Source organism: Mirounga angustirostris, unplaced genomic scaffold, assembly GCF_029215605.1.
Source record: "Mirounga angustirostris isolate CCGP_5_RB_7025 unplaced genomic scaffold, mMirAng1.0.hap1 SCAF_1, whole genome shotgun sequence".
NCBI lineage: Eukaryota > Metazoa > Chordata > Mammalia > Carnivora > Phocidae > Mirounga > Mirounga angustirostris.
This window is the reverse complement of record NW_026991709.1, coordinates 137,498,423-137,525,660: the sequence shown is the minus strand read 5'-3', so window position 1 is coordinate 137,525,660 and position 27,238 is coordinate 137,498,423. Positions and strand designations below refer to the sequence as shown.

The 27,238-nt window shown below is 41.5% G+C and overlaps 1 protein-coding gene and 1 non-coding gene across 27 annotated transcripts in view; one reads left to right on the top strand and one right to left on the bottom strand.

Moving 5' to 3' along the window:
* THRB (thyroid hormone receptor beta) overlaps positions 1 to 27,238 on the top strand; it is a 404,443-nt gene that overhangs the window by 261,353 nt on the left and 115,852 nt on the right. Inside the window, exon 1 of one of the 26 annotated variants that reach the window (XM_054504458.2) lies at positions 8,315 to 8,333. The exons of the other annotated variants lie outside the window; for them this stretch is intronic. The gene's annotated coding sequence lies outside the window, so the exon portion shown is untranslated. Of the gene's footprint in view, positions 1 to 8,314; positions 8,334 to 27,238 lie in introns of those variants that run through there. 26 annotated transcript variants of the gene reach the window in all.
* On the bottom strand, positions 1,489 to 1,630 carry LOC123834917 (U4 spliceosomal RNA). Its single transcript, XR_006788510.2, has one exon. It is a non-coding gene; the product is annotated as a U4 spliceosomal RNA (small nuclear RNA).

Below are 27,238 nucleotides of genomic sequence, written 5' to 3'. Positions count from 1 at the left end.
TCTTATTTTTCATGGGCTATAGCTTCCTCATAGACTAAACTGTTCTCTCTCCCTTTCTCTATCTCTATCTCTCTATCTCCCTCCATCCTTCTATAAGAGGGCACATCCTTGTTTATGCTTGTTCGTGCCAGACTTTCTTTTTTACTCTAGTAGAGTGTAGGTGAATTTTTCTCGACATTTTCCCCATATCATCTCAAAATCCTTTGCCTTCTTTTCTGAGTACAGTTTGTGGGATGACTGTTGGATTCCAACCTCTTTTTATTTGTTTATTTACTTATTTATTTATTTGAGAGAGAGAGGTTGCATGAGCAAGGGGAAGGGGTAGAGGGAGAGGGAGAAGCAGAATCCCCACTGAGCAGGGAGCCCAATGCGGGACTCAATCCTGGGACCCTGAGATCGTGACCTGAGCCAAAGACAGACACTTAACCAACTGAGCCACGGAGGTGCCCCTCCACCCTCTTTTTCGCTAACCTCTTTTTCGAAGCAAGAAAATTCAAATAAGGAAACACCAGCATAGCAGGTTGCCTTTTCTTGGAACCTGGGCTTAGCTCCCTCTTCTAAATCCCATTAGATGTCCCAAACCTGGGTCTCCTCCACCAAATGCAATGGACTCCATGCACTGCAGCTCTTTCTCCAATCTGGATCAGAGCCCTGCCTCTGCCAACATCCCATGACCATACACTGAGCTACTATTTTCTAAGGTGTTTTTCTTGACTTTTCCCAGGGCTACCTCTTCACCTCCCTCAGATCACTACTTTCTGAGTCTAAAGATATCATTAGAGTTTTTGTGGATTCAGTCCATTCACCTTCCTTCCTCTGTACTGTCACAGAGGAGAGAAGTAGAGTTACAGTGTTTCAGGCCAGTTACCTCTAATTCTGTGACCAATACTTTTTAAGATGAGGATATGAAATTATACACCTTTCTTTGCTTTGTGGTTGCTGGCAATATTTTGTTTGGGTTTGTTTTAATATATAATTTTGTTCATTTGTAAGTATTTAAGGAGGGAGACTCCATGATCCAACTTTATACAATGATATTTTCTCTCTGTCATCTCAAAAACCACATCAGCGTCTATACAAAAAAATAGTACTACACAGATTTTGAAAAATTTAAATGAAGATTAAGACTTCCATGTCAAATATTTAATTTCATTATTGATTTTATGATTATAAAAGGATGCATTCTTTAAGAAATTAATATGGAAAAGTATAAAAAATACATAGACATTCTCATATCATTCTCATATCATTTTGGTGTGTTTTCTTTTAGTATTTTATGTATCTGTGTATAGTTTTAAAAATTGGATTCATACTTCATATATGGCTTTTATTTGGTGGCTTGTTTTGCTTCTAACAGTACACTATGAGCACTTAACATAGCCTTAAATATTCTTTGAAAAAAAGCATGGAGGCATGCTGATATATTCAAATAGTCCCCTATTGTTGCATATTTATGTTATTTATAATTTTTGTTAACATTAATGCTGGGGAACACCTTTCTACAGAAATCCTTGGATGTATTTCCTTTAAAACATGTTAGTACTAATCATTATAGGGAAAAGTTTTCAATTAGCAATAATCGTGCCTCGGATAAACCTCATTGGCTACAGTACTGCCACTGCACAAAGCTGAGTAGTACTAATCATTATAAACCTTGGTTATTATTATACAGTGCTATAGAGAGATAAAGAGACATCCTGTACCGGATTAACTCTTGGGACATAAAATTTTAAATAAATTTAGTTGGATGTATCATAGTGCTTTTTCCTCATAAAGTCAAGGTCTAAAATCATGTGAATTCTGATGAATTATTTAATGAAAGCTACTCAGGCATTTTCTAAACTCTTTTCATTGTTTTCAAAAAGTACCACTTTACTGCCTTGATCAATGCCCTCTGGCTTTTTCCACAGAGTTCAGAATAGCATAGTGATTCAGCACACAAACTCTGGGGTCAAAAAGACCTGGGATCTAACTCCAATTGTGTGACTTGTATGATCTGATGCTCCCTCCACTCCTCCCTCTTTGTCTCCTTCTTTATGTTCCAATGACACTGACCTTCTTTCTGTCTCTCAAGCAGGCCAAGATCTTTTCCAACTGGGCTCTTGCTATTCCTTCAAATGTAACACTCTTGGCCCAGTCTACTCATGGCTGACCCTTTCTCCTTCAAGGGTTCATTCTCTGCTCAGCTAATGTTCTCATTAACTTTCCCCTCACGTCATTCTCTGTTCCATTACTCTGTTTTATTTTCTTCATCATACTTCTCATTACTTAAAAGTATCTTAATAGTGGCTCTAAAAGTAATAATAATAATAAAATAATGACTCTGATTAATGTTATTATTAGCTTACCTCAGCACCCATAATTCCCTTCCTCCCACCTACAGCTCTGGTGCCATTCTGCTGGGAGGGCGACTGCCCTCTTGTGGACTTTTAGGATAGTGCTACTAGAAGCGCAAAGACTAGTTTCACTTTTTGTAACCACGGGACTTATTGTTTTGGGGGGTTTTTCAACTGTCAAATATTTGAGACTTACTGATTTTCAGGTAGCTGATTAAGTGTTTAATCTACCTGAAACAGGAATGACCTAAAATGTGAGGTCACCTTGTTTGTAATAATAGTGGTCTCTAAGTTCATGAGTGTTTTCTCAATACCAACCAATGTGCTAAGGGATTTTCATATATTTTCTCATTTAGCTTAAGCATTGTCCACTGAGAAAACAAGGTGGTAATTTGAGACATATAAAGAAAGCTTTCCTAAACTTCTAAATAAAGCTGATTCTCTCTACGTCCAAGTTTGTCTGTGACTTTTCAGGGGAGAAAAATGAAAAGATGGAATATAGGGGTTTTTTTAAGCACCAAAATGGCCGGAATTCTTGACTCAACTCTGACCCTAATTATTGTGCGTCATTTAGAGATTTATTTGTCTTCTCTAGACCTTAGTTTCCTCAGGCTGAGAGTCCTTCCAAGTGTGAAATGATTTTAGGAAGACCCAGGAATCTAATAATTATGCTCGGCCAATGCCAAGGTGAGACAAAAAAATCATTTCTTCCTCCTTCCCGGGACTGGTGGCTCCCAAACCCTAAGAACTAAGACATCATTTTACAACAGAGTTACTTCTTTAAAGCTTCTAGAGGTAATCCTTAACTTATGAATAATAGATATGTTCTAAATGTAATCAATAATAATAGTAATAATAGTTATGTTCTAAACGTAATTAACTATGTATTAATGTAATTATCTACATCTAATTCAACAGAAAATTACTCTGTAAATATTTATTGAGTAGCCACTCTGCCCTGGTGCTTGTATGGAGGAAATACCAGCAAAAAGATCTAACTGTTACCCCAATCCTCATGAAATCTACTATCCAGTGTATCATGAAATTATCCCAGGGTCATCTTCCAAAATCACTGGGAAGTAAGATGCCAAAATTTAAATGCTAGGAAATTGGGTATATTTGTTACATTATGCACATTGATGGTATCATAATATAGGTAGTAAAGCATATATTTTGGGCCTGACGAGTTTCCTTTCAACCTCTTATTAGCTGTGTGATCTTGAGGAAGCCAGCTTACCTCTCTGCACATCTGCCCCCTCACTTGATAAACAGAGATAATGCTCCCTAATTTGCAGGGGTTTTGTAAGGATTAAATAAGATAATGTGTACAAAGGGTCTGGCGTACGCGCTCAATATATGGCAGCTGCTGAGTGAAAAAGAACAGGAAGAGAGAAAGGAAAATTGGAAGCAGTCCAGGAACCAAGTTGAGATTGGCAGAAAGCCAAAAATGGCAAAGTTTCTTAATGTTGTTGTATATAAAGGGCTGGAAGTCATAAAAAAGCTGAAGAGTAATATCATTTTCTATTATGTCTGAAACTAAAAAAGGAATGCTTTGCCCCTCTATATTATACTAATTAATTACCATTGCCTTTCAGGTCTGGGCCCAGACACTCTAGAAAACATGTGCAGTTTTAACTCACCATCTAAATTGGCTAAAAATAGATTTGCAAGAAAATAAATTCTACAAATAAATATGCCAAAACACTATGTGCCCACCACTGTTGAAGGCACCGGAGATAGAAGAATGAACAAAATCGGGGGGAAATCCTATCCTCATGGAATTTACAATCTAGTGGGGGAGAAATAGGTAATAAGTGATACAAAGAAGTAAATCAGGTAGTATATAAAAAGGTGAAAAGCTCTCTATGGAGAGAAAGAAGGAAAGTGGAGTGGGGGATATAACTTCAAATAGATGGTTAAGTAAAATATTGAAAAGGTAACATTTGAGCAAAGACTTGAAAAAAGTGGGAGTAAGATCTTTAAGAATATACTATTTGGGGGAGCAACTTTCCAGCAGGGGCTTGTTCAAAGACCCTGAGGGAGGAGCAAGGCTGGTACTTCTGGGAAACAGCAAGGAAGTTGGTTAGCCTGGAGTGGAGGAAGTGAGGAAGAGCGGCTGATGAAATTGGGGTCATGAGGGACTTTGGTTATCCAGAGTGTGGTAGACCATTGCAGGGTTTCTGCAGAGGGGCAAAATGAACTGACATATAATTCAACCAGTGGAGTCATGTGACATAATTTATGTTTTAAAAAGATCACCTCTGGCTGCTTTTTGAGAATTAAATGTTGGGGACAGGAATAAATAAAAGCAAGAAGACCAGGCTACTATAATGATCCAGGTGGAGATGATGATAGTAACTATGGAGGTGAGAAGAATATTTTGATTCTGAGTCATTTAGAATCATCATTTATGGTGATGAGAAAGACAAAGCGTGCAACAAACAAGTTTGTTTGAGGTAACTTGGGGGGGGGGGCATAGGAAAGGTATATGATCTAGTTTCAGACCTGTCAAGTTTAAGATGTCCATTAGTGTACACAATAGATATGCAAAGAGAGGTCTGGGCTGCAAATAGACATTTGAGGACTATCAGTATATGGATGGTATTTAAAGCCAGAGACAGAACAAGATTACCAAGGGAGTGAGTACAAATAAAGAAGATGTCCAAGGAGTAAGTTCTGGGAGCATCTCAATGGGTAGAGGAAAAAGTACCGGGAAAGAGGGAAAGGAAAAATCAGGAAAGTGTCTTATGCCAGAAAGCCATAGAAGAAAGTGTTTCAAAGAGGAGGTAGTAAACAGCTGTGTCAAATGCTGCTGATAGATCAAATAAAATGAGACTTCAGATTGACCAGAGGATTTAGTGATTTGGGGTATCAAGGGTTACATTGACTAGGACAATTTTGTGGGACTGATAGAGGCCAAGGCTGATTAGAGAAAATGGCAGAGAGGAATTGAAATCAGGGAGTATGGACAGCTCTTTGTTGCAAAAAGGAGCAGAGAAATGGAGGGGAAGTTGAAGAGTAAAGCAGAGTCCAGAGAGATATATTTTTTAAGATCCAAGAAATAACAAGTTTATTAGTCAATGGGTTGACCCAAAAAAGAAGGGACAAGTGATGAGGCAGGAAGGAAAAGGGAGGATTGATGGAGCAATGTTCCTGAGCAGAAGGGCTAGAGATGGAATGCACGGGCAGGAAGGTTGACCCTAGTTAGGATGATAGCACAGAATCTACTGCCATGGTCCCCAAAATGTGGTCCCAGGCCCATAGCATCAGCATCACTTAAGAATTACTAGAAATGCAAATCCTTGGGCCTTTCCCCAAACATCCTGATTCAGAAACTTTGGGGTTGAGGCCAACTAATCTTTTTTAACAAGCTCTCCTTGTGATTCTGATGCACAGTGAAGTCTGAGAACCACTAGTCTATAGTGGACTATATAGGTACAGATGATGGTCAGGAAGTAGATTTGGCCCTGAGAGCATGGGAAATTCTCTCTGGTTGCTTCTAGTTTCTCAGGGACATAGGAAGAAAGGACATTAGCTAAGAGGGAGGATTAGGGAGAAGTTGTTGGAGATTTGATGGAATAGTAAAGGTTTGAAATAGTTGTCTAGGAGAGTGGGAGAGTGAACGATCCAGGGAATGGAGTGTGTGTCGGAGAACATTAAGTGCTCACGTGAGGCTCATGGTCACGTGTCTATGCTGAGACAGTCAATCTGATTGTGTCTTTTCTCCAGCCATGTCTACCTGGAGTTGATAAAGATATAAGAGAAATCTACAAGAGGAATAAATGAATAGATATACGTAGAAGCTTTATAGGTAAATATTGCTTCCCAGCATAGAAACTGCACTATTTCCTAAAGACCAACTTACGTGTTATTCTTGACATCCAAAGTCCAGCCTGGAGGCCTGACCTATGAGCAAACCGGTGAAAGAGTCATGTCTGCAATCTTGCCATCACCTCACAGCTGATGAGTCTCAGGTGCTACGTCTGGCAAGGCCTGCCTGACTAGTGTGTGCACCCACAGAGTGTCCAGAAAAACTGCTTCTTCATTTTCTCCCCTGGGCACCATATTTTCCTTTTTTGAACAAAATTATTATTTAAACAAAAACTTGCCAATCTCGAGAAAGACCACATTTTGTATGATTCTGTTGATGTGAAATGTCCAGAATGGGCAAATCCATAGAGACAGACGGTAGATCTGACAGTGGTTGATTGGAGCAGGGAGAAATGGGGAGACAGAGAAGTGACAGAGAAAGGGTAAGATGTTTCTTTTTGAGGTGATGAAAATGTTCTGGAATTGACTGTGATGATAATTGCATGTATCTGTGAATATCCTATAATCTATCAAAGTGTACACTTTATATGGGTAAATTGTATGTTTAGGAGTTACATCTCAGGAAAGCATTTTAAAAAAACTTGCACACCTACACATTTTATTACTTATTTTTATGGATGAATATCAAGGACTTGTTAATGAAAATTAACTAAATCATTTAAACCTGTAACTGAATTCTTTTGCACCTGTTTTAAAACAAATAGAAGAGCTTCCTTCAAATGCTGAGAACTTTCTGATATGTTAAAAAAAAAAAAAAAAAAGCCTTCTAGTCTCTGATATGGAAAGTAACTTCCAGGAGTTAAGCTATTTTTCCTTCCAAAAAAAAAAAAGAGAGAGAGAAAAGTAAGAAGGAACAATTCCCGCTCTGTAGTGCACTGTTGTAAAAAACTTAGACTCAAGCTGCTATTGATTCTACTTTTCAAGGCTAGGTCCTCTCTGAACGATCAAAACAAATGCTCTGGGAGTCTTAAGGTGATACAGATCTCTTTCGTTCCTAAATGGTATATGCCGTTAAGAAAAAAGTTCATTTCTGCCTTCCATCAGCTTCATTTAACAGTGTTCTTTGTCTTGCATTATCTCTTTTGCTCTAAGCTTAGGGAAGCCCAATCCTTTTTATACCATCATTGAAATGAGCAACTTGCTCCTGTTTTAAAGCATGCTGGCACTTATTTACCTCATGTTCCTGGTGATTTAAAGTGACTCCATGGGGCGCCTGGGTGGCTCAGTCAGTTGGCCAATCTGACTCTTGATTTCAGCTCAGGTCATGATCTCAGGACAGTGAGATTGAGCCTGGGCTCCGCACTCAGTGGGGAGTCTGCTTGAGATTCTCTCCATCCCTCTCCCTCCACCTTTCCTCCTGCTCTCGTGCACACGCTCTCTCTAAATAAATGTTTTAAATCTTTAAAAAAATAAATAAATAAAGTGACTCCTTAACCATTCACCTTGGCCAATTTGTCTTTGTATAGGAAGAGTCCTAACACCACATAGTCCTGTCTTCCAGTATCCGAAAATAAATTCAGAGGGCATCTGATCATTCACCCTCAATTTTTTGATAGATATATATGGAAGTTATTGGATACTCATTGAGCAGCCTAGGACTCTGCAGGCAGAGCACCAAGGAAACGTCTGGAGGCCAAGTTAGCTTTTCTGCCAGTGGCTCTGTGACCTTGGGCAAGCCACTTAATTTTCCATATCCACATCTAAAAATAAGGAGCTGGATCCAGCATCTCTGGAGTTCTTTCTAATGCTAACCTCTAGAAAAGGCAGTGAACAGAGAGGTGAAAAGCTGGGGCCCCCGAGTCAGAATGACCTGGTTGGAATTCTGGGTTTGCTACTTACTAGTAACCTGGTTCTAATTCTTTAGCGTCTCTATCGGCCAGTTACCTACTGTCAAACAAGAGAAGAGAGTCAGACCTGCTGCTCAGGTCCAGCCTCTAAGTTACTGATCACGGGGCCGGCCATCACGTGGAGGCTAAGAGTGTGTCTGTATGCAACTCGACACAAAAGCAAAAGAGATGGCGCCGAACACATTTTTAGTCTAACATATGTGAGATTGATAGCCAGAGAGTACAAAGCAACAGTCCAGAAAAGGCTTGGACAACACACAGGAGCACGTGAGTTTCAGGCGGCTGAGTTCAGGGCCTGGACTGTTGGTTGGGAGAAAATGTAAGCTGAAGCTATACTTGTTTGTTTCTTTCCTTCTTCCCCTCTGGCTCTCCCGAGCTTATTTTGGTTTGAAACCAGGCCCACCCAGGGGAGCTAACCGAGCAGCTGATCCTTCAGGCTTTTCCTGTCTCCGAGCCTCAGACTGGCAGGACCCTCCCGCCCCGTTGGCCCTCAGGCGTCACTTGCATTGCTGGGTGCCCTGCTTGAGTTTTTCAGCTTCCCCCAAATGATTTCTAGGCCCCGGTCTTGGTGCCTAAGCCTGCTCCTAGAATCCTGCCTTTCACCTTCTCTTCCTTCCTTTCTGTTCTGTTCAAAAAAACACTTCTCCAAGCCTGTGGTAAATAATTTATTACAAAGAGAGGGTTGTGTGTATTTGATCTCAGAAAGCTACCGACGTGGTTCTTCACGCAGTCAGTTCCTTGTTGGCGCCCTGGCTGGTTGGGAAGTGTTGCTCTGGGTTGGAGGTGCCAAACCACATTACTGCCGAGTTGTCCGAGCTGAAGCTGCAGCAACAGCTGCTGAATGTCGGGCTCAGCTCGAACTCCCCAGGCTCGATCCCAGCTGGGAGACTGCCCCATGTGTGCCCAACCACGTACCTTCTCTTGCTTTGCCTCTGCGCTCAGTGCATTACAGAACTCACTGCATGTCAGTTGCACAAAGTGCTTTGTTCTTGGGCCAAATTAAGAATGAACATTTCCCAATAAAAGAAACAGGAGTATCCTACTGTTTAGATCAGGGGTCAGCAAACCATAACGGAGGGCTGAATCCAGCCCACTGCCTGTCTTCATAAATAAAGTTTTATTGGACGATGTTCATTCACTTATGCATTTTCTGTGGCTGTTTTCACACCACGTGGTGTGCTGGAGTAGTTGCAGAAGAGACTGACTGGCCCCAACAGCCGGAAATATTTACTATCTGGCCCCACTCAGATAAAGGGTGCCAACCCCTGATTCAGATGTAGAGACACAAGACATGATAGATCCATTGAATATAGCTGAATAAATTATCTAGATTTCTTGTTTCCTGTGAAGCATGTATTTTTCTATAGATTTTATAAAGATCTATTTCATTTTTAAATTAAAACCAAAGGTAACAATAGAAAAATCTTGATAAGCTATGAAGGTCTCTCTATGAATGTCGAGGCTACTCATGGTAGTTTAGGACTAGAAAGAGACCTTAGGTCGCATCTAATCTGATCTCGTCGTTTTGATGTGATGTGGGCCAGGCATGAATGGTCAAGAAAGAATTCTTGAGATGTTTTGGGTGCAAAAAGGTGTTTTTGTTAAAGCATGGGGGCACTACCCATGGGCAGAAAGAGCTGCACTGGGATTGTGAGGAGCTGTGGATTATATAATTTTAAGCTGGGAGGGGTAGAGACAAAAGTTGCCAAAAGGATTTTCATATGTTAAAGAAGACTTACAGCATCCTAGCCGTCTGGCTGGGGTCAAGCTAAGGTTGCTATATTTCTCTGGCAAAGCAGTAACATTAAGACAGTTGTGGGTTCTTTGAGGAATGTCATACTGTGTGCATCTCAAGGACTTGGCAAGTTGTAAGGAAATTTAATTTTATCTATATTTCTTATGCCTTTGTTCTCCTCATCAATTTGATAAGCTGAAGAAACTAGGAACTTAAAGATGGCTGTGCCTGAAGTCACATGACAGGCTATGGCTCTCACAACCCATAACCTGGGGCTTCTAACTTCATGCCCAGGGCTTTTTCCAGCCCAAGTTAGACCAAAAAAAAAAAAAACAGGTCACTGAACTGAGCTGATGGTTGCTTCTGTGAATTCAGATAACCAACCTCAGATGGGCCTTCAACATTGCCCTGAAGTCCTACTAAGTGTCTCTGTTCAACATACTCTTCCACTTTCTGTAATGACTGTTTCAGACTTCATTTTCCAGAAACCTCTACCATCCCCATCTTCCTTTGTTCTCATCTGAAAACTTCACTTCCTGCTCTAGAGAAAATAAGACACACAAACTTGAATTATCCTGACACCAAACACATGAAGAAGCCACCTGTGTCTGCGCCCGTCCTCCCTTCCTCCCTTGTAGTAGGAGACTTGTCCCTTCTCTGGATGGGATCCCTGCCCAAGAATTTTTCAGGATCAGTTAACTCTTCTTTCTCCATCTCTCCCCTTCTCTCCTCTCTCTCTCTCTCCCCCCCCTCCCTCCCTCGCTCATATATTGCATCCATCTTAACAGTTTTTAAACATGTTCACATCTCTTATTAAAAAAAAAAAATGCCTGGGATTCCTGGGTGGCTCAGTCGGTTAAGCGTCTGCCTTCAGCTCAGGTCATGATCTCAGGGGCCTGGGATCGAGTCTTGCATCAGGCTCCCTGCTCAGGGGAAGCCTGCTTCTCCCTCTGCCTGCCACTCCCCCTGCTTGTGCTCTCTGTTTCTCTCTCTATCTGACAAATAAATGAATAAAATACTTTTTTAAAAAGTAAAAAAAAAAAAAAAAAATGCCTATCGTCCACATATCCCCTGCGGCTAACTCCCAATGATTTCTTCTCTCATCTGCAGCCAAACTTCTCAAAAGTGTCAGCAATGTGCACTCTGGGTCCTCATCTCCCACTTTCTTCAACCTGATCTGTCTGGTTTCGGGTCCCCTCTTACCAAGCAAATAACACTCATTAAGTTCATTGATGACCTTCATGTCATTAAATCCAGTGAACGTTTTCCAGACCTCATCTTACTTGACCTCTCGGCAGCATTCAACACCACTGATCACTCTCTCCTTCCTGACATGATGCTCTTCCCTTAGATTCCACGACACAAAACTCTCCAGGATTTCTTTGTATCCCACAGACCCTCTCCACTAGCTCACTAGCTGCTCAGATTCCCACAGGAGAATGCCATGTCAATGCCTTCCGTGACCATTTATTCATACGCAAATGTAGGCCTCTTCTGACTCTTACAACACAAATGGTCACAGCAATTTTTGAAAGGCAACTCTAATCATTTCCACTTCCTCTACTTAAGAGCCTTCAGACTATACTAATTTAGGATAAATATAAAATTATGTCCATGACCTAAAGGCTCTGCCTGGTTAGCCTCCTGTCTGCCTCGCCAGCCCCATCTCATCCCATGCTCCCTTCCCTCACTCCTCAGCCTGCAAGGGCCTTCTGTCACCCCTTACCTGGGCCAGGCTCTCTCCCCGCTCAGAGAATGAGGCTATGCATACTCTACCCCTACGCTTGGAATTGCCGTTCTGTCCCCCTTCACCAGGGCAACCCCTACTCACACTTTGATCTCATCCCTGGGGGCACTTCCAGGAATCTCATCCAGCTCATCATTTCTTCTAAGACTTCCTTGACTAAGTCAAAGCCTGCATTTTAGTCTGTCCCTTATAACACTTAACAGAGCTATATTCTACCTTGAATTGCATAATTAACTTGATTAGTGTCTGTTCTAACCCCAAAGGCAGTAAGCTCCATAAGGACAGATACCATGTATTATTTCTGTTTCATACCGTGTGCCTAGAAGTGGGTAATCAGTGTAGGTACTCAAATATTTCATGAGAGAATATAGTGGGGAAGGAGAGGGGAGAGAGAGTGGGTGAATAGATAGATGGACAGACAGTTATGACATCTTTGATCTTAGATATTCTGCTTTAGCATAGGTTCTAGGCCTACAGGATGAAGATTGTGCAGATTTTCCATTAACTAAGAGCAAAGGAAGCATAAGCACTTGACAACAACGGGATCGCTGCAGTCAGTATCTTGGCCGACACCTCCATACCACTTTCACACTCTTCCCAGGGACACTCGATTTCTAGGGGAATATAATAATAATAACAAGTGCAGTGTGTGTTTCTTAACTACCGCAGATATTTCTAAAATGCAAACTTGTGGCTTCTGATTCATACATGTTGTTAGGGAGGAAAATCCAAGCTGTCACAGGCTCATAAAAACTCTGTATTCTTCTTCACTGTGATTCTACATGACTAATGTCATTAGCCAACCACAGAAACTAAGCCATTGGTCATAGGAAAATAAAAATGGTGTATGTGCTGGTTGTGTTTGGCACAGAGCCTTTGTTTGGGCGGATATGGATGCCAAGGATCCCTAGAATGAACGGCCTCATAGCATGCAGTCGGGTCCAAAGAACTGAGCTCTTATTGAAACAAAACAACGCCCTATAACAATCAACTGAATCCAAATTATTGAGCATTTTCCTAAATGCCTGTGAAACTGGAACCCTTGTGTTGACTCCTACACACTTAAGTGCCATCCTCTTCAATAGTGACCTTAGAAGGGAACATATTTATTTTAGTGACACTGCCCTTACTCTAAATGATTTACAACTCCTCTTTGGGACTGCCTTCAAAGGCAAGAGTATATTATTAAATGCAGCCTCAGTCTTTTGAGAGTAAATTTGATTTTTAGAAAAATCCAGTGTTATAAAGAATCAAGTCTGGTGAATAAAGTTAGGAATCAAGCTGAGTAATAGCATTTGGTCCAAGTAAGATTTAAATCCAAAATGATACAGATTTTCTTATATGAGGAACCAAAAAAAATTTTTAAAAAATGGATCTAAAGAGCCCACTGGTTCTCAATGAGGAGTTCCAGAAATGTTTGCAGAAATGGAAAACATGCATATCTTCATCAGATGACAGGGCTTACAAGTTCTGATGTGTTTGTTTTAAAACTCAATCTCATTTCTTTAGAGATTTGAACTGGCCATCCCCCAGGCCAGCCTTGGCCAGCTACATGTGTTTTATTTGGACAATGCGATGGTTTTCTTTAAAAATTGAGTCGAGATTTAAAAATCAAGAGATTTCAAGTACAAATTTGGATTTCTGATGTCCTCCAGAAAATCTGAAGTTCTGGCAAAATTGTTCCCACAACACTACAGGACAGTCTGCTCCTGGATGAGAATTCCTGCTGCTTCCTTTGTAAAGAAAACAGCCAGGCCTGCATCCCTCACTCCCATTATCATCTGACCTGACCTCACTAATGATGGCTGCACGCCCGCTTCACGGTTTAATGTTCGATAGGACATTTGCTTGTTTAATTGCCTGTGCCATCTCTCTCTAGACTGAAAGCTGATGAAGGAGGGGATTTTTTTCCCTGTGTTTGTTCACTGCCATATCCCAGAGCTCACACTGATACGTATCCGCTGAATGAATGAATGTCTAGCCCCAGTGGGCACTTGCATTTATAACTCCTCCTTTAAAGTCACACTTAATAAACAAGAAGATTTTAGATATAAAATCAAGAACACTTTATTTCTGTCATGTTGTTGCATTTAGTCTTCACAACAATTTTGTAAAGTATGCATTACCTCTGAATTTTCCCGCAAGTTTTTCTATCTTTCTACAGTATTCATTTCATTGTATTGTATCATCTCATTCTTTTGAACAGATACTAAATTCTGTACATAGTTCAGAATCTAAAGGGTAATAACAAGACTGCAGTGAAGTCTCCCTCCAACCCCCATCCCTTAATCATCAAGGCCAGCAATGATGCTTATTTCTTGGGTGTCCTGTCCATGCATAGATATCCTTTGTATACACACCTATATATTCTTTCTCTTTGTGTTCATAGACGTCTCATACCATATACACCATTATGCACTTTGCTTTTCTCATTTAACAATATTTCTTTTTTTTTAAGATTTTATATATTTATTTGAAAGAGAGCATGTGAGCGTGCAAGTGGGGGAACGGGCAAAGGGAGAGGGAGACAGAAAATCCCAAGCAGACACCCTGCTAAGCAAGGAGCCCGATGTAGGGCTTGATCCCACAACCCTGAGGTCATAACCTGAGCAGAAATCAAGAGTCAGCCAGTTAACCAACTGAGCCACCAAGGCGTCCCTAACAGTACTTCTTAAAGTTTATTCAGTATCAACTCATAAGGAGTTCCATCATTCTTTTTTTACACTCATATAGCATTCTATTGGGTGACCATCAGATCCTTTACTTACCTGGTCCCTATTGATGGATATTGATGTTTTTACATACCTCCTTTTATAGGTGTTCAAGATATGGGTGTTACAGGTGTTTAAAAAGTTAGATTGTGGTAGTTTCTATATTTTGCACCATAGTTAGAAAGTCTTCCCATTTTAAAGCTATGAAAGAATCCTCACATGGTTTTTTTCTATGACTCTCATTTGTTATATTTAAATCTTTCCTATACTTGGCATTTAACCAAGTTATAAAGTATAAGGTATGAGTTACAGATTCAACATTGACTTTTGGTCCTAGGTGGTTTATTGGTTGCCCCAACTCCATGACTTGAATAAGTCAGCTTTTATCATATTCTCAGTTTCTATATAGTGAGATTTCTAAACTTTATTTTCTTTATTTTCTGAACTTCTGTTCCATTGATCTGTTATCTATTCATGTAGTAATATTGCATTGTTTTAATCATGAAGGCATGATAGTATGTTTTAATATGTGATAGGGCTAATTCCCCCTCATTTTTCTTTCCCAAATTTTGCACATATCTAATATTATGTCAAGATAATATTCATATAGTCTTGCTTCTCTGTGGGTTTTTAATTTGTCAGGAACAAGCAATGAATATCATCACATTCCATTTTGGTATCCTTCAAGATCAAATACTTTTTTACTCAGTGAACTTATTACTATGATTAGCAATTTTAGTGCTCCTCATACTAAGCCATCCTTGTTTTCCTGGAAATACTCCATTTAATCTGATCTGTTGTTCTTTTGATTAATTTCCAAGAGTTATTTACTGATTTTTCCATCAATATAAATAAGTCATCGGGGCAGATATCTTTTTTTATGCTGTCTTTTTTATATTTTTGGTATCATATCATACTGGTTTCACAAAAATCATTGGGAATGTTTTTTTTTCTTTGTGCTTTCAGAAAGTTTACATAGCTTTTTTTTTTTTTCTATGAAATAATCCGTACATGAAATCATCTGGATTTGGTACTTTCAGGGAAGGGTAGGGTAATTCTTTGACAGTGTTTAATTTTTTCTGTGATTACTAGTCTCTATGGACTTGTCTTTTATTTTGTTACTTTATATTTTTTAAGAAAATGAATTAATCAAGGTTTTCAACTTATTTGCACAAAGTTATTCAAAGTCATCTATTATAATTGTTCTAATTCTCAGATCTGTAACTAATTCCTTTTTCTATTCCTAATTTTGTGAATTACTATTTCTCTTTTTAATTAGGTCCATTGATACTTCACCTATTTATTGTTTTGTCTTTGTTTTTTCCTAAGAGTTAACTTTTGGATATCTTTCTTCATAGTCATGTTACTGTATTTTCTAACTCAATAAGCTTTCTGACTTCTTTCAGCTTTTCTTTACTCTGAGTTCTTTTTCTAACATACTTAGTGTTAAATACATGATGTGTTTGGGGGTTTTCTTCCAACTTTATTGAGGTATGATTTATAAATAAGAATTATATATATGTGGGTTGTAAATGATTTTAAGGTGTGCAATGTTATGACTTAATAGATGTATATGCTATGGAATTATTACCACAATCAAGTTAATTAACATATCTATCACCTCATATGGTTATCGTGTGTGTGTGTGTGTGTATTTATGGCGAGAACACTTATGATCTACTCTCTTAGCAAACTTCAAGTGTACAATACAGTATTATTAACTATAATCACCATGCTTATACCTCAAGGAAAATGAAAAAGAATAAACTAAGGTCAAAGTTAGCAGAAAGAAAGAAATGATAAAGAGAAGAGCAGAAATAAATGAAGTAGAGACTAAAAAGACAATAGTAGGGTGCCTGGGTGGCTCAGTTGGTTGGGCACCCGACTCTTGATTTCAGCTCAGGTCATGATCTTAGGGTCAGGGGATCAAGCCCTGCATCAGGCTCTGTGCTCAGTGCACAGTCTGTTTGTCCCTGTCCCTCTGCCCCTCCCACTGCTTGTGTGCTCTCTCTCTCTCTCTCTCTCTAAAATAAATAAATAAAATCTTTTTAAAAAGACAATAGAAATATCATCAAAACCAAGAGTTGATTTTTTGAAAGATAAAATTGTCAGAACTATAAGTAGATTAACCAAAAGTTTATAGCAAAAGGTATAAAGTTAGGTTGTTTCTTTGAGATTTTTCTTTTTTCTTAATGGAGCTATCACTCTAAACTTCTCTCTTAGAACTGCTTTTGCTACAGCCCATAAGTTTTTGATATGTTGTATTTCCATTTTTGCTTATCTCAAGGTACTTTTTTATTTCCCTTTTGATTTCTTCTTTGATTAATTGGTTGTTCAGGAGCATATTGTTTAATTTCCACATTGTTGAGAAATTTTCTCCCATGATTTCTTGTCTGGGTGATCTATCCATTGATGAAAATGGAGATTAAAGTCCCCTATTGTTCTGTTCATTTCTTTCTTTCTTCAATTCTGTTCAATTTACTTTATATATTTAGGTGTTCCAATGTTGGGTGCATATATATTTGTAGTTGTTATATCCTCTTGATGAGTTGAGTTTTTTAGGGGAGGACTTTCTTGGTTTTCAAGCATTTGCAGTTTTACATTTTGTATGTGTCTGCTTTTCTTTTATTTTTTTAAAACTTCTAAGTTGATTATGTTGTGGAAACATTATTTTGCCTCAAATATTTCAACTTTGGGCAAGATTATCACATACTGGTCACATTTTATAATTATTTGGGTTTCTTTCTATTATTCTGTAATTATTAGGTTTTTCAGGTATAAAATTTCATAATAATGCTAGATTAACATTATTAATAATATTCTGATATTCTTTCTTGTTTTATACTTAATCTTTCAAAGAATGCAAGGTATGTTAAAGTCTTCAACTACTGTTCTGTTTCCATTTATTTTGCCCGGAACTTTCTGCAGTTTTTAACTTCATATATTTCAATGCTATGTTACTTGAAGCCTAAAGATTCATGATGGTTATATTTTCTACCAGATAAATAATTTTAAGGCAGATGGAGACTGAAACTTTGGACCAACAGGTGGTTAATACTACCCGCCAATTTATTGAAACAAATCTCAAAACCAAAGACTTTTCAAGAGTCCAAGGGGTTGGTGACAGGTGTACCTGTGAATGAGCCAAGGACAAATGGGTGTAATAATAAGATGCTTTATTAGTCAAGAAAAGTGACATGAGGCTACGTGCTTGGTCCTCTAATCACTTCTTTCTGGAGTTTGATTCTTATTGCTATAAATTTTGTGAGAAAGGACAGCAACTTTGTCATATCCATGTATCCAGCAACTAGCACAGTGTTCTGCCCTGCCTTGGTAGACACTTGGGAAGTAGTTGTGAATGAATGAATTAATGAATGAAGAATGAATGAATGCAGAAGTACCCAAATACCAAATATGTGTTACGGACCAGGGTAATTGGTACCACATTTGTCCCACCTCTCCGTCCAAACATGCCACTCCTTACAGAGAGCAGACTATTGTGTTCTATATTCCTTCAAAAATTTTCATAGACTCACCCCAGGAGCCCACTCATAATATACTAAGCATTCCTCCTGAATGTGTACAGATTTCTTATTTACTTTGTGATCCCCACTGAGAAGGCATAACAAGCATACCAGAGTTGGGCACCTATAGACCTGGCCATTGTCTAGTTTCTGGGTCAGAGGTAAACAGCCCCTGCTAGAGAGATCCAGTCCCAGAGCAGAAAAGACAAGTTGTCCTTGTAATGAGGCAAAATCACATCCCTCTGGGAGTTGAGTTCCTCACGTTGTCATGTGAAAATACTAGAGACCAAGTGTCAGTTAAAAATAACAATTCTTTTAAAATCTGTAGCAATATGGGGGAAGACTAGAAAGAATAGGTCAAAATATCAGTGGTTAACTCTAGGACAGGTTTCAATTTTTTTTTCTCCTTTATACTTGCTGTGTTTGCAAACATTTCCATGTGAACAGGTATTCTTCTTATGCTTTAAAAAAAAAGTTTAAGAAACGTAACCCTTTGAAGTCTTCCACTCTAACTACCCTTCAGCTCCGGGGGTTGTCATTTCTCACCCCCCGCTCAGTTCTTGGCTGGAAACAACAATTTCTCACACTTCGCAGGAGCATGTTTGAATTCAGTCAGTGCTGCTGGTTCTGGGGCTCTAATGTGTCATGGAACTGCACCTGCTGCCAACATGCAACCTGAGGCTGGGTCATGCCATCCACAGGCAACCGCCAGAAAGATCTGGTACAAGCAATTGGTTATTGCACCGGGGCTGGAGCACCAAAAGAGCAAGAAGGAAGGTGAAGAAACCCAGCTGCGAGAGGCAGCTCTCACTCACCCTTAGAGACGTGGTTACTAGGCTCCAGCTCAGGGCAGTTGTCCTGGGGAGCTGGCTCTCAGAGCGCTGGGAAAGGGCTCCAACCAGCTGCTGCTAGAACCTCTATGGGGTACAGAGAGACTGCTTCTGGAAATGCCCAAAGACATAGGAGGTTCCCACCAGTAGCTGCTGCCGGCAGGTGCTCACGAGGGGTAAGGGGGGGGGGGCAATGAAAAAGAGGGAAGTGCCTTCCCTCTTCTCACCTTCCCCTCTCCCTCTAGTGCCTCCTCGTGGCAGAATCGAATAGAATGCCCTCGGGCAAAGGACTGTGGGAAAGAGTTTGCAAAGTCCGGGCCCCAGAGACACAGAGCAGAGAATAGAAGGGTGGCTTTGGAGCTAGGGGCAATTGGTAACCAAACAGCACTCAGCTTTTGGGTTGGAAAGTCGGCCGTTTTTGTAAGGAGCAGTCAGCCGGCTTTGTCCATTGTACTATTCCAAACTTTCCCTTTGAGCAACTACCAGTGTCCCATTTCCAGCTGTCTCTTAGCATTTCACGAAAAGCACCTTTCCTTTATTAAGGAACTATTCATTGGTAAGCCCTTTATAAACGTTTCTGGCAGCATCGATATGGGACGGAGCCTGGTGGCATAAGAGGGGTCAGGACTCAGGGGCAGTTCATTTTCACACACTCCTCCCCACTTGGTGTATTTGTAAGGCTTATTCTCCTGAACTCAACTACAGAATAATAGGAACAATATCCTCAATCAAATGGAGCAGTGATTATTAATAGAACTTCTAATTTTCTGAACAACCACGTAACCTTTATTGAACTCAGAAAATGTCTCACATCTAACAAGAAATGTCTGCCTGCTTCTTAGGTAATGTGTCTCGCTAACGCTGTGCTGGGCATGTGAGAGACTTTCAGATTCATCACGAGTGAACTTTTCAAATCATTTGTGTCAACCTGTCCAAACCCTGTGTTCCAGATATTAAAATTTCAGCTGCCTAATATTCTGAGCTAGAAATTGTATGTTTTTTTTTTTAAAACACCCCAAAGGTGCAATTGTTGCTCAGCTTTTGACTACATAGGTAGCAATATCGACAATTCGTGGTCAGGACCTTCCACTTAGAAAAGATTTAAGCTCAGATTCTTCAAAAACAAACTTGGCTTAGGGGTCAGGACATAACTTTGATTTTCCCATATTCCAGTCTTTACCTTTAGACATTTAACATAGGAACCTCGGTGTCCTCATTTGTAAAAAGATATAATAAAATGAGGGTTGTGAACATCGGATCATGTAACTTATGTAAAAAGGTGCTATGAATGCATGTAACCACTATTATTCTTGTAAAAGGTGGAAAGTGTAGTGGTTTACAACCTAAAGTATGAATCCACAAGACCTGGCTTCAGTTCCTGGCTCTCCCATTTAAAAATGTTTATGACCTTGGGCAAAGGGGTCACATCTGTTAACTTTAGATTCCCTGACTGTGGAATGGGGATGGGACCACCTACGTCATAGGTTGTTGAGAGTAATAAGGGAGGCGGTGTATGTAGGACGCTTGGCAGAATGGCAAGCACGTAGTAAGCACTCCATAAATGTTACATACTATCACTATTATCGCCGTCATTATAATCCTTACTTTTGAGAGAACCATATAGACATGTTCAGATACATGGTGAGTAATATATTAACATGTTGACATAAATATCATATTCTTTTTTTTCTCTGTTCAATTTCATCAAATGCAAAGAGAAACTCTATATTTGTTATAGATTTTACTACAAAGCCAAGGCCCATGTTGGATCTAGTTGGCCTTTGCGCTGGAGCTAAGAGCTCCGGGTAGCTCTTGGTACACATTCGTGCATTTCATGAGAGAATCTCATTTATTTGGTGTTTTAGAAACTGGCTGATTTCTCTTTTTCTGGAAATCTTTGTTTTCCAATCACTTGAACTTATTTCTCCTGAAAATCCTGTGATTCATTCCTATCTATGGCCGGTAAAATCCACAATGCAAGCTGATGACCAAGGCCCAGGGTCTTTCATATAAGAAAATGGGTAGGCAAGTGGGTCTTGTTTACAATAAGCATTTTCATGACTCTAGAGATGGTACAACTGAAGTGTACCAAATCACATCCATTAAAACTATCATTTTTAGACCAAAACTATGTTTTTGAGGGGAAGTAGAAAAATATTGATTTAAATGTTCTCTCACAGAGAAAGCATTGGTTGAAGTCCCAACAGAGAACACCCGAAAGGTACTCATTAATTGTTTCAATACTGCTTAAAAGAGTCGGTTTTACAAATGCTGCTCCCTCAGGGAATGGGGTTATCCTCTTATCAAATCTTTTACACAATATCAGGCTAGAGAATGGAAATCCCATGCTTTCCTAATGTTGCCAACTATTTTGTGAAAAATTGTTGTGCCCTGACAAATAGTATGCCTAATACTGTGCCCTTTTGTCAACTACAACCATGCATGGAGTAAACCAAGTTCTCCCCAGATAGCAATGACACTTAGTGAGCACTCTTCTCCCTTATGCCCTTTCCGCCCACCTCAGCCACCCCCGGAAGAGAACGAGCCAGCTCCTCTCTCATTGTGCAACAAAATAACCAGGACCTTATGCAGTTAAGTCCTAGTAGCTGGTACTCAATTTTCTAGAACCTATGATTAATGAGACATAACAATAACAACTCACACTTATTGAGCACTTACTACACGTAAGGCCCCATCCTATGTGTAACAGAGACAGGAACTCCAGAGACGTGAACACAGGCCTGGCTTGTGGCAGGCACTTGGTAAATGCGCACGTCTCTTGTATCAACTCATTAATCTTCGTAACATCTCTGTAAGAGACATACTGTCTTTTTCCCAGAGGACAAGTGTACAAATGATACTAAAACAAGCTGATGTAGATACTCTGTCCAAGCATCCAAATTGCATGGTCAGAATAATTTTATCCCAAACACCCACCCTATGCACAACCCACATTCTGAAAGACCCTCAGTTCACAGCTGGGTCTTGACCAGGAAGACTCACATGACCCCCATTGCAAGGATGGCGTAATGACTTGCAGAGCATCTATGTTTTGAACAGTTGGGTTTTTTTGGCAACTCCCCCCCACACATTTCACTTCCATGGCCCTTTGCACTTCTACTAGAGTACCAAATGTGACATCCTCTAATTAAAATCGTTAGGTTCTGTCATCTCTACTGGACAGTGCTAGCAGAGGGACAAGGATGCCTTGGTCATCCCTGCGCCCATCATGGCACCCAGCTGAGTGATATGCATATGGCGGGTGGGAAGCAGTGTCTCAGCAATCAAGAGCACTGGCTCTGGGTTGGCATCCCAACTCCTCCTCTCCCCAGCTGGGAGATACAGGGCAAGTTTCTCTGTCTCTCTAACCCTCTGTTTCATCAATGAGCAGAAAATAACTGTGAGTGTCTCTTCCTTCAATTTGGCTATTGATGAGATATTGGCTATGTCCTCAGGAATTTCTTGGAGACCTAACAGTCCCCAAGAATCTTCCTATATCACAGCATTGCTCACATCTTAGGGACTGCCTAGTGAAATGGTTGAAGCCAGGACTCTGAGCAGCCTCCTGACCTTTCAACCAGACCTTCTGTGCTTGGGCAAGCTCATGTCAAGATTGTGAGCAGAGAAACGGGCAGGTGAGCAGAAGGAAGGTTTCACCCTTCCTAGCCTAACAGAGTGTGCTGTTGAGCTCCCCGGGAGAGGGAGAATGGTCCTCATTGAGCTGTCTCTATCCATCATTTTAATCATCACATGCTGTCATTGTTCCATACATGTTACTAGATAACCAGAACATCAGTGAGTTGAAAGAAGGTTCACAGGACTGTTAGCCAAGCAGCATCTCAGTTCATAGCTTCAGACAAACAGAAATCTGTGATGTGTGGGACAAGTGGCTATCTGCAGACGGTAAATGTCAACATGGCTAGAGTCTTTCTTGGCATTACAAGTTCAAAAGCGTCCAATCCGTACTAAGCTCAGTTTCACACCAAGAGGCTGCTTGCTTTCCAAAACTGCTGGTCCTAAAAAAAGACCAGAATTTGGGGAGGTTTGGAAGTTATTAAGGGAAAGGCATTTAATCCAAATAAATTACTCTTGAGTTAAACCTTGCTCAAAAATATTGTTTGCATTTCTTTACAGACTAGTAGATGTCTCTGGCAGCCCATGAGGGCTAAGGAAGGCTCTCCCAGCTCCGATTCCAAACTCAAGCCAGGGAAAATCCAGATGACTGATGAGAAATAATAACAGCCTATGTTTCTTTTTCAGCTTTAGATCTGACACTGTAGGATGCTTCAGTTAAGTGTGCATTTTTAACAGTTTTATTGAGACATAATTCACGCAACAGAGTCCACCCACTGAAAGTGTACAATTCAGTGGATTTTAGTATTTTCATGGAGTCGTGCAGCTCTCGCCCTAATCTCATCTTAGGGCATCTCCATCACCCCCAAAGAACACTTGCTCCCATTAGCAGTCACTCCCGTCCCTGCGCCAACACGCCACACACCCCCATTGCCCCGCCCGAGATAACCACTCATCTGCTTTCTGTCTCCTTGTGATTTTTTTTAACCTAGACATTGCCTGGAGGTCCCTTCCCTTGACTTATAATTAGAATCAAATGATAAATGTTCCCTCAAAATCTGTCATTTTTGAGAAAATTCACTTTCTTCATGCCTGAGCCTTCCCTCCTCCATTCAGCCCCCGTCTCCACTACCACCTACGGAGGAGAAGATCGTTTTTCAATTCACGAGTATTTATTAAGGGTCTGCCGTGTGCCACACACTATTTGAGCACTTGGGGTAATCAGTGAACAAGACCACTGGCCTCAAGGAGCTGACCTCCTAGCACAGGGAGACAGAACAATAAGCAACAAGAAGAAAAGAAAGTGCGCAGCGTGTTAAGACATGCTACATACTGTGGGGAAAGCAAGAGTAGAGCAGGATGAGGGGTATGGGGAAGGTGCAAGTCAGCAGGGAGTGGGGTGGTCAAGATAGGCATCCCTAAGAGGTTAAGGTTTGCAAGACTTAGTGGAGGTGAGGGAGGGACCTGAGCAGGTGTCCCGGGGTCGAGCATTTTGGGCAGAGGAACAATCCCAGTGCAAAGGCTCTCTGGTGGGGACAAGGATAACATGTTCCAGGAACAGCAAAGAGTTGGTGAAGCTGGAGTAGGGAGGCAAGTAGGAGACCATGACAGAGAGTCAAATGGGGCAGATGATGGTGCCCCAGCAGGGCTTCAAGCAGAGAGCTCACCCGCTGACTTATATATTCTCAAAGGACCATTCGGACTGCCATGTTGAAAGGAGATCCAGAGGGAGAAAGAACAGAACAGGGAGGCCTCCCAGATGCTATTTTAGAGGCCACTTCAGAGCAGTGGTGCTCAACCTGGGCTGCACATCTGAACCTCTTGGGCAGCTTTACAAAACTGAGGCCTGAGTTTGAACTGGTTGAGGGTACAGCTGGGCACTGGGACTTTGCAAAGCCACCCAGGTGATTCGATACCCAGCTCAGGTTGACATTCGTGTTTTAGGAGCTCTAAGTGGTCTCACCGGTTCAACTTTGCAGCTGGGAAACAAAACCCCACAGCTGGCCCCGGCCACCCCTGGGAAAGCTGTGCAGCTCTCCAGAGAGACCAGAGACCTCACGGCTGCGGGAGGGCCAGGGCCAGAACAGGAGGCAGTGTGCAAACAGGCTGAGGCCACATGAATTTGAGGAACGGAACTTGAGGACGTCAGTCCCCTTCTTTGACTGGATCCGAACATGAGCCTGAACGTGAGAGCCGGGCTTTCTCCCCGCACTTGACAGAGGGCTTGTTGTCATCTATCAGGGCAGAATAGAAGGATAAGGCTTGAACCTCGGGAAGTGAGTATGTGAGACATCCAACTGTGTAGTTATGGTGCGCCTGGCATTGTGCAAGGAGCGGCTGGTGAAAAGATAAGGTCTAACCATCCTTGCCCGAGCCAAATGGCTCAAAGTGAATGCCATATAATATTTCAAAATAGGTTATTTATGGGAAGCCTTTAAATAAGGTGGGGGGGGACCCCTCTTGCATATCTGAGCTGTTGGCATTTCTAATTCAGAGGGATGAATAGAACATTATTGTGTTGTATCAGCACAAGTACAGCAGGGAAGAAAAGATGCCTGGAGCCGCCGTGAGCTGAGCATGAATCAGCAATCTCATTCTATTGTTCAGAAAATAATCACAATGCTGGGAGGATGGAATTTAAGAAACATGCAGAAATGCCCTCCTCTCCGCGCCGCCCCCCCCCCCCCCCCCACCTCCCGCCACCAGCAGGAAACACACTGGCTAAACCACAGCATCTTGTTTTTGGCTTCCTGAGCTGGAAGGAATGTAAAAATCTTGGAGGGAATTTAGGGAAAGCTGATTTATAAATATGGAAAATACAACCCAGAAGAAATGCGAGATGATTTAGATGCCGCGTTGGCACCCTCTCGGAGGTGGCAGGCCAGGGCCAGAGTGTTTATTCCCTCCTGATCAGGAAACAGAGCTGCCCTAGCTCCAGTCACTAACAAGAGTTTCCTGAGCACCTGCTGTGTGCTGTTCCCTGGGCCAGCGCATGGGGAGAGGAAGGAGGGTGGTCCCTAACTTTTAGCTTCTGATCCTTGGTAATGGTCAGGCAAGTGCAGGGATGCTACAAAGCAGTGAGTGGTTCTCGAACTCCTGCAGGCACCAGATTCAGCGCCTGGAGGGCTTGCTAAAAACAAGGCTGCTGGCCCCACCCTCAGAGTTTCTGATTTAGTGAGTCTGGGGTAGGGCCTGAACATCTACCTTCTAATGCGTTCCCGGGTGATGCTGATGCTGCTGGTCTGGGAACCACACTTTGAGAAGCTAAGGAAATAAGCACCTGGGCAGGAGAGGGAGGTGAGTGTGGGTTGAGTATGGAAGTCCACTGGTAAGGTGCAATGGATTTGTCGCCACTTTTTAAATGTATTCTCCGGTCCATAGCTAATGGTTTTTGATTATCAGTGTGCTTTGGATAAGCCCCACTGGGCATGATTTTGCCACCACTGGGAAGGATGGCAAGAGGCAGGGGTAGAGAGTTCTCTACAGGCCTGTGAAGTCAAACAGGACATAATAGAGCAGGGCTGTGTCCAGGGACTCACAGCAGCAGGTGAATGGCATCAGGGGATAAGAGAGTGACAGTAGAGGGACCTACCCCCACAGTTGTGTTCATACTCAAGCACTTCTCTCCTGAGCAGAAATTCTCAAAAGAATCAGCTTCTTCTAGGTACACAGGCCTGGGCCCAGACCTGGAGATGGTGTGGTGAGCAAGGCTTCTCAGCTGATTCTGCTGTGAACCCCCTTCTTGAGATTAAGAACCACTTTCCCTGCAGCCTCCATGGTTGAGCCCCATACTTACTGTAAGCAGAGTGCAAAGCCAACCTCTTTGGAAATGCAAAGCTCCTTCCTATACCATGTCTTGTTGTCACTTTAATACTATAAGACTTGAGTGTCTCTGACTCAAGGGTGCCCACTTAAAACACAGTGGCCTTTTCGGAGAAGGTAGCTCACTGTCTACCATCAGAGCTGGTACCTTGGTAAGCACCTTTCACTGTAACGTTCTCCACAAGGCCGACTGTGCTGGTCAGGAATGGAGAAGTGGGGTTTCCTGCCCAGTGGCAGAGCAGCCTACCAAGGTGGCACCTTGATTTCTCTCACATGTTCCCAAATCGTGTAGGCTGGCGGCTCCCAACACGAGATCCCTGGAGAGTATAGTCAGATCACCTGGGAACTTGTTAGAAATGCTGACCCTCAGCTCCATACTCTGCTCCACCCAAGACTGGTTCAGTCAGAAGCTTTGGGGGTGGAGCCCAGCAATCTGTTTTAACAAGCCCTCCAGGTGCTTGCCAAAGTTTGAGAATCACTAGTTTAGTTTACATGTGGCTTCATGGCCACATAGAACTCAGAAAGGGAACAGGATGGAAAAGCAGGTGACCTGCCACCTATAGATCTATTGAAATACTCATACAACTCTTCAGGCATGTTTACCATCTGATGCTCATCTGTCGGGTTTTCACCCAAGGGCTTATGACCGGGCCACCATTGGCATCCCTGTAACTCCCGGTGAAAAATGTGACTTACCGCATTCTCCTTCTTAAGCAATGCAAGGACTGTGTTCTTTCACTTTTTAGAGACTTCATCACAGCTGCCCCTGTGATAGGGGCTCAGGAAACTCTATTGACTGATGGTCAGATCTTGTTTGTTCCCAAAACTGGCCTAAATCCTGCAAAGGCCTCACTCTGCAACTCATTCTCTTATTCTCTACTCCACAGTAGTAAGCCAGGCTGACGTGCTTAGCAACATTAAACGGAAAAGTCAGATTATGTGGCCATGGCCTCACAAAGAGTGAAGGGTGGAAAGAGATCATGTAAACCCCAGCCTTGAACTTTTTCACTGATTCCCGAAACTGTTACAACCATGGTTCCCAAACTCTGTACCAAGACACCCTGGGAGTGCCATGGCAGACCCATAGTTACACAATGGAATGTCTTTAATTTTCAAGGGAAACACAGAAATGACTGTCAGACACCACGCAAATACTTCTATTAGGCTGTTTGGACCTTATTACTTAACAAATAGAGTGTTTCATTGTTTCTTTTGACCTGGGGTCATTGTGAAGAAATTACTAAAACACTACGGTGTCATGAACTGAGAAAGTTGGGATCTC